Source organism: Triticum dicoccoides, chromosome 3A (assembly GCF_002162155.2).
Source record: "Triticum dicoccoides isolate Atlit2015 ecotype Zavitan chromosome 3A, WEW_v2.0, whole genome shotgun sequence".
In the NCBI taxonomy this organism is placed as follows: domain Eukaryota; kingdom Viridiplantae; phylum Streptophyta; class Magnoliopsida; order Poales; family Poaceae; genus Triticum; species Triticum dicoccoides.
The window spans coordinates 696,407,467-696,415,200 of record NC_041384.1 but is presented as its reverse complement, the minus strand read 5'-3'; the positions used below and the strand labels follow the sequence as shown (position 1 = coordinate 696,415,200).

Sequence of the window (7,734 nt, the reverse complement as noted above, 5' to 3'; positions counted from 1 at the left end):
TACGTAGGACTTGTACGTAGGTCTAGCATTGCTCGGTCCAAGATCCAACTCCGAGCTCGCAACATGAATCTAGCCCCTCCCAAAGCAATCTCAGAGCAACATAGTTCACGACAGTATAGAACATTGTGATTGTTCCCTCGATCTGCAATCCCCAGCCCCCATCTTCATTTTTCATTTAACTGATAAGGGCGTCTCCAACGCTGCCTTTTAGACGGGACACAATATCTGCCTGCGGACTGAGGGGTAACAGTCCACGGATACGGATTCGAGAGTCGATCATCCATACGAAACTTTATTTAAAATCCAACAATGTAGGAGTCAGATGAGACATAGTTATTTCTCATCTAGATAAGAGCTAAACACACCTTCGAACTTCAAATCTAACTATCCAAAGGTGCTGTATCACACACATGCGCAGCGCACCACACATGCACTGGTCGTGAATCAACTGCAAACAACCCAGTGGCGCCAAAACTTTGCAATATGTAATCGTGCCCACATATAACACACACATGGCATGGCACAAGACACAACATACAGCACCACGCACTCGTACAGCCATGGTGGACACAAAAAGCATGCGCAGCCTGCCCGCACTCGCCGTCCTGCTCCCCCTCCTCCTCGCCATCTCAGCGTCAGCCGCCCCGAGGAGATGCCACGCCGTGGACAGCGCGGCGCTGGTCGCCGTGAAGGCGGCCTTCAACAACGCCTCCTACTTCGCTTCCTGGACGCCGGACATCCCGTGCTGTGCCTGGCCCGGCGTCGACTGCGAAGGCTCCACGGGCCGCGTCGTCAGCCTTGACATCCTGCTGGACGATGGCGTCGCCGGCCCCGTGCCCGGCCACGCCATCGCAGGGCTCACCCGCCTGCGGAGCCTCCAGGTTTACAAGCTCCCCGGCGTGTCCGGCGCCATCCCCGCGGCGCTCGCCAGGCTCTCGGGGCTGCTCGACCTCACCATCTCGCAGACCGGCGTCTCGGGCCCCGTGTCATCCTTCCTTGCGCGCTCCCGGAGCTCCAGTCGCTGGATCTCTCCGGCAACTCGCTCACGGGCGGGCTCCATCCCGCCGTCGTTCTCCGCGGCCCCGCGCCTCGACGGCATCTATCTCAACGACAACCGCCTCGTACGTCGGCAGCGTCCCGCCGCTGCTCGATCTTCAGCAGCGCCGGGCACCTGGCGTTCCTCGACCTCTCCCACAACAACCTGTCCGGTAGCATCCCGGCCGACTTCTTGGCCGTGCGCTTCGTGCTGATCGACCTGTCGTGCAACCGGCTCACCGTCGACGCCTCGGTGCTGTTCGGCCCCGGGAGCACGGAGCTGGTCAGCGTCAACCTGTGGCGCAACGCGCTGAGCTTCGACATGTCCCGGGTGCACCTGACGGACGGGCTGACCTGGCTGGACGTCATTTATGAATGGTTCATCTCCGGCTCGATCGGAGATATCTGAACTCCTTGGAGGCGCTGATCTGGCAAAGCTAAAGCACTCCATAATGTCAAGCCGGCAAGTCGGGCACGTGGACGCCCTGTCGAACCACAGCTCGATGCACGGTGTATGAAAGGCATGGGAGCACGGCAGCCGGACCTGCTCCTCGTCGTCCTCCTCACTCTCCAAGTCCAATAAACGGATGACGCACGGGTCATCAGCCTCACGGCGGCGCTTTCGGCCACAGAGTGCCACAACTCCGGTGGGAGCCTTGGTTTCCGCAGCGGCGGCTTCTTTGCAGGCGAGGAGTAGCGCCCTGGGCTCGTAGACCAGGGTTATACAGGCCTGGGGTAGCTCGAGATTTAATTCGTAGCCAGGGACGACGCCCCCGGCGGCGACGATCTCGTCGATCCCGCGGCCAATCGACTCAACGATCATCGTGGCTAGGTCAAGGGGCATATGGATTGAATCCGTAGCGTTGGCGGGGAGGTCGTCGTACTCCCTTTTCACCGCGGTGGCGAGCATATCGTCGATGAGTTGGCTGCAGTCCTTGCCAGACTGGAAGACGGCGTGATCGGTGATCTCGAGCTGTAGGTCGAGCTTCCTGACGACTTGATTGGTCACGACGTCGACCGGCCCGGCCCTGCGCGGCGCATGGGACAGGACCAGGCCGCCACGCAGGCGCATGGTGCACGACTTGTCGCTCGGCTTCAGCTCGAGGCTGAGGGTCAGTGCTCCATGGAAACCAAAGCGGATCTCCGGCGCAGCCGCCGCCTGCGGCCCCGGCGACAGTGCTTCCATGGCCGCCGCTGCCGTACCTGTAGCGGCCAGGGCCAACGGGGACCGGCGGACAGGAAACAGTCGAGGACGAGGCAGCCCTGACGATGTGCGTGCGAGGCTGCGTATGTCTCTTATGAAAGCGCGGGCACTGCTGCACAGACTAGGAACCGGATTGGATTGGAGGCGGCTGCGTGCAGAACACGCTCATCATCATGGGCGACATGGGTTTTTTTTCTAGCACTGGGCGACATGGGCCGTCATCATAGGCATGGGCTTCCTCCTTTTCCTCACAGGAGCATTTTTGTTTTGAGAACTACCCTTGGGAGAAATTTCCTATTCTACACAAGGTGCTAGAATTTATTCTTTGCACAGGATCCGTGATGGCCACGCCCAGTAAGAACATCTCCAACAGCCGCGCTAAGCGCCGCGCGCAAGAAACCTGTTTACCGCGCGCGCTGCGGCTGATTTTGCGCGCCCGCCTGCGCTGGCTCTAGCAGCCGCGCTATAATGCAGCGCGCGCGCGCTGCTCCAGCAGAGCGCAAAAATACAGCGCACGCGACTCGCCGGGCATTTTGCATATATGATATTTTAGATAAAAATGAACATGTGAAATTTGACACAAACAAGTTGATGAATAAAAGTTCATGCCCACAAGTTCAAAATCATGCCCACAAGTTTATCCAACCAAGTTCAAATGCAAACTAAAGTTCAAGACATGAAAGACACATCAATCTTCATCTTCCTCGTCTCGTCTTCGTCCTCATCTTCCGAAGACGACTCTTCCGCCTCCGAAGATGAATCTTCCTCCCTCTCCTCATCACGCACCGCATCACGCACCGCATCATGTGAAGCTCCGACGGTGTTGGCAAGATCTTCAACGGCATCTTCATGGGAATGTGTGTGAGAAGGCACATCGAAAGACATTGCACCCATGGCGGCCGGAGGTGCACCCATGCCTCCCATGAGAGAAGCAAAACTCATGCCTCCCATGGCGGCCATAGCATCGGAGGGTGCTCCAAAGCCACCCATGCCTCCCATGACGGCCGGAGGTGCACCCATGCCTCCCATGGCGGCCGGAGGTGCACCCATGCCTCCCATAACGTCCGGATGTGCACCCATGCCTCCCATGGCTCCGAAGCCACCCATGCCTCCCATGGCGCCGAGGCCACCGCCACCCATGGCGCCGAGGCCACCGCCACCCATTGCACGAACCAAGGCTCATTTTGGATCAAGACTTCTTGTTGGGCAAGATTGACATACTCTTTTTGCGCCGCGGTTAGATGTGTCCAAGAAGAACAAGTGCTTCTCCCATTCCAACAACTTAGCTCGCTCCTCGTTGCTCACTTTCCTCTCCTCCAAAGCCAACTTTCTCTCCTCGGCCGCCACCCTTCTCTCCTCGGGCGCCAACCTCCTCTCCTCGGCCACGACATCTTGGTTCCTTGCCATTTTCCTCACCTCATTGGCTTCGACCCTTGCCTTCACAATAGCTTCCATAGCATTTTTGAGCTCATCATCTCCTTTCCTCTTCTTCTTTTCGGTTTTGTCTTTCTTGCACCCATCCGGTCGTTTTGACTTCGAGTATGAAACCGAGTTGGGTGTGGGGCTTCTCTTGCCGTCATCACTTGATGCATCATCCTCCTCCTCATCATCATTCATCTCAATTGCTCGCTTCCGTTTGTTGCTCAAATGCAAATCCTCCAAACCATCACGCTTCTTCCATTTCTCATCATCCTTTAACACTTCATAGTAATGAGGCAAGGTAAAGACCCTGCCTTTCTTGATCTTCTCCTTCTTGGTTGTCCTTGTCTCTTCTTTGAACAAGTTTTGTGCAATGTTGTACTACAAGAAAAACAAAACAAGTTAGCACTTCGGTCACCAAAAACAAGTATGATGAACATATATGAGATGCCACTTACTCGATCATCCTCATTTGTGCCACTTGGGTTAATCTTGTCAACTGCCTTTTGTACGGCCGCCCACTTTTGACAATCCGAGTTGATTGTCGACCATCGGGACCGAAGTGATCTCTCGGAGCGGTCAATTCCACTCAAGTTGTGAGCATCAAAGTGTTCTTTCATTCGCCCCCAATACGCGTCTCTACTTTGATCACCTCCAATGGATGGATCCCTCGACACTTGCAAATAAGTATGGCATAGTAACTTGTCATCGTTGGTTGAGTAATTGCCCGCTCTTCCTTTCGGCGCCTCGACAATTCCCTCACCCTCCTCGTCCACCTCAAACTCATGGTCTTCGAAATAGATGTCATTGGTTTGAGACCAATGCGAATTGTTGGACCCAACACCCATAGTGGACATGTATGCATCATCGTTGAGACTACAAATTTTTTTTGAACAATGCAAATAAGCTATCTATATGCGATGATGATGCATTAAAAAAATAAGAAGAAAAGAAAAGTTGGAATTTTTTTTACCTTGGGAGCATTTCGTCGAACACGTGGTGCGTGTCGGCGGTCGGCTCAACGAGTGAGCTCGCCGACGCTTCGGTAGCCGCCGTGGCCGTCGAACGCCCTGCAAGCTTCTTTCCCCTCGCCTTCGTGGTGCTGGAGCCGTCCGCCGCCTTGTTTTTCTTCGCGGATGTTTTGCCTGTCCGCGCCGCATTGGGGACCTTCTTCGACGGTGCGGCGGCGGCACGGGACGGTGCCGGCGCGACGCCACCTGACGCCGTGGTCATCCGCGGCGGCAAGAAGAGGCTGCGCGCGAGGCCGACACTCGGCGGAGCTCCGGCGGTGGCGACGCCAGCGCTTCCCGCGCTAGGGTTTTCGGCGGCGGCGGCGGCGGCGGGGGGGTCGCGGCTGTACAGCGGGGTGAGCGGGGCGCCGGTGTGCGCGTCCATGGGTGGGTGGCAGGGCGCTGGCGCCGGCGCGCGCGGGGCGTAGGACGAGGAGAGGAGAGAGTGCGGCGCGAGCGCTCGAGTGTCCCGCGCGCTGTAGCTGGCGCCCGAGATACGCCGCGCAGGTAAGTGTTTTCAACCGCGCGCCCAACCCGTTATAGCGCGCGCGCTGTTTTTGCGCGCCCGCTGGAGCGACCCGCCGCGTTGCGCGCGCGCTAAAACGGCCTAATTTGCGGCGCGGCGCTAATTTAGCGCGGCTGTTGGAGATGCTCTAAGAAGGTTCACCCGCTAGTGTAGATAGTAGTGTTTTCTTTTCTCTTGGGTTTTTATTTTATTTTTTTCTGCTATGTTTCCTCTGCTTCTTATCCTTCTTGGTATGGTTTTCTATTTTATCTTTATTATTATTATTATTAATATTATTATTGGTGTTTTTTAATTTGCATTTCCCAACGTTCATGATCAATTTTAAATTTTTCAACATATATTTCAAATTCGTGACCATTTTTTCTAATTTTATTTTTAAATTTTTTAAAATTTACACACATTTTCAAAAATTTATGTTTTTTCTAAAAATATTAGCAAGACATTTAAGTTCACAATATTGTTAAATTCATGTGCATTTTTTTATAATTTTGGTAACATTTTTTAAATCTGAATTTTTGCACCATCCAAACTAGACTTGTCGCGGGCTTCCGCACTTGCCGGACTGGACTTGCCATGGGCCGCTGCGCTCATCGACTGAATCTGTTGTGGTGCTACCCGACTGAACGTGCAGTTCATGAAGCACCTTGTGTTCCTGGCCACGACCGCCATGAACGTGTGAAGGTGCAGTTCGGGAAGCCCACGAGGTCGAGGAGCATCCTCACCTCGATGGAAGGCAGCCAGTAGGTCCCCGCCGGCGTTCATACGGCGCGGTGGCGCTGTCCGATGCACACAAGGTGTTTGTTGAAATGCCAAACAAACAAAGAGGAGGAGGATATGCCGACGTGTGGACCCCACCTGTCATAACGGTCAACTTAATGGTCAAAATAAATAGAGTTAACTTTCTGACCATGTTACACCGTGACGGTCTACAAGTTATACATATGGCCCCTTTTAAAGGAGAGATAAGTTTTAATCTGCACCGTTGATCTGTCTCAAAAATCACAAACTTTTAAAACCGAAGGACACATCAGAAAGGAAATAAGGAAAATTTATAATGTAAAACTAATTTTGACCGTGGTCACACATAACACACACACATGGCATGACACAACATACAGCACCACGCACTCGCCGTCCTGCTCCTCCTCCTCCTCGCCATCTCAGCGTCAGCCGCCCTGAGGAGATGCCACGCCGTCCACAGAGCGGCGCTGGTCGCCGTGAAGGCAGCCTTCAACAACGCCTACTTTGCGTCCTGGACGCCGGACATCCCGTGTTGTGCTTGGCCCAACGTCGACTGCGAAGGCTCCACGGGCCGCGTCGTCGGCCTCGTCGTCATGCAGGACAACGGCGTCACCGGCCCTGTGCCCGGCCACGCCATCGCGGGGCTCACCTGCCTGCGGAGCCTCGAGCTTTACAAGCTCCCCGGCGTGTCCGGCGCCATCCCCGCGGCGCTCGCCAGGCTCTCGGGGCTGCTCAAGCTCACCATCTCGAAGACCGGCGTCTCGGGCCCCGTGCCATCCTTCCTGGGCGCGCTCCCCTAGCTCCAGTCGCTGGATCTTTCCGGCAACTCGCTCACGGGCTCCATCCCGCCGTCGCTCTCCGCGGCCCCGCTCCTCAACAGCATCTACCTCAACGACAACCGCCTCGTACGTCGGCAGCGTCCCGCCGCTGCTCTTCAGCAGCGCCGGGCACCTGGCGTTCCTCGACCTCTCCCACAACAACCTGTCCGGCAGCATCCCGGCCGACTTCTTGGCCGTGCGCTTCGTGCTGATCGACCTGTCGTGCAACCGGCTCACCGGCGACGCCTCGGTGCTGTTCGGTCCCGGCCCCGAGAGCACGGAGCTGGTCAGCGTCAACCTGTGGCCCAACGCGTTCAGCTTCGACATGTCCCGGGTGCACCTGACGGACCGGCTGGCCTCGCTTGACGTCAGCCACAGCAGGATCTACGGCCACATCCCTGCGCTGGTGGCGAATCTGACCGAGCTGCAGTCCTTCGACGTCAGTTACAACCGGCTCTGCGGTGCGGTGCCGGACGGCGCCGCGGCCAGGTTTGGTATCCACAGCTTCGAGCACAACAGGTGTCTCTGCGGTGCTCCGCTCCCGAATCCATGCCACTAATCACCCAGAAACTGAAACTAGCACCACTAGTGACGAGATGGCTCTCTCAGGAAATAACCAAAACACCACAATGTAATGAAAGCCTGCAACTATACTATACAATGCTTGGAGGTAATGGACTGTATATGATCACCTTCGTCTACGTCATTTAGGAATGGTTCATCTCCGGCTCGGAGATATCTGAACTCCTTGGAGGCGCTGATCTGACAAAGCTAAAGCACTCCATAATGTCAAGCCGGCAAGTCGGGCACGTGGACGCCCTGCCGAACCACGGCTCGATGCACGGTGTATGGAAGGCATGGGAGCACGGCAGCCGGACGTTTTCCTTGTCGTCCTCAGCCTCCAAGCCCAACAAACATATGGCGCACACCTCATCAGGCTCACGGTCACGGCGGCGCTTTCGGCCACAGAGTGCCACAACT

The 7,734-nt window shown here is 55.9% G+C and overlaps 1 pseudogene; it reads left to right on the top strand.

Annotated features, from left to right (window-relative positions):
* Positions 1–5,767: 5,767 nt before the first annotated feature.
* Positions 5,768–7,312, top strand: LOC119272933 (annotated as a pseudogene).
* Positions 7,313–7,734: the final 422 nt, after the last annotated feature.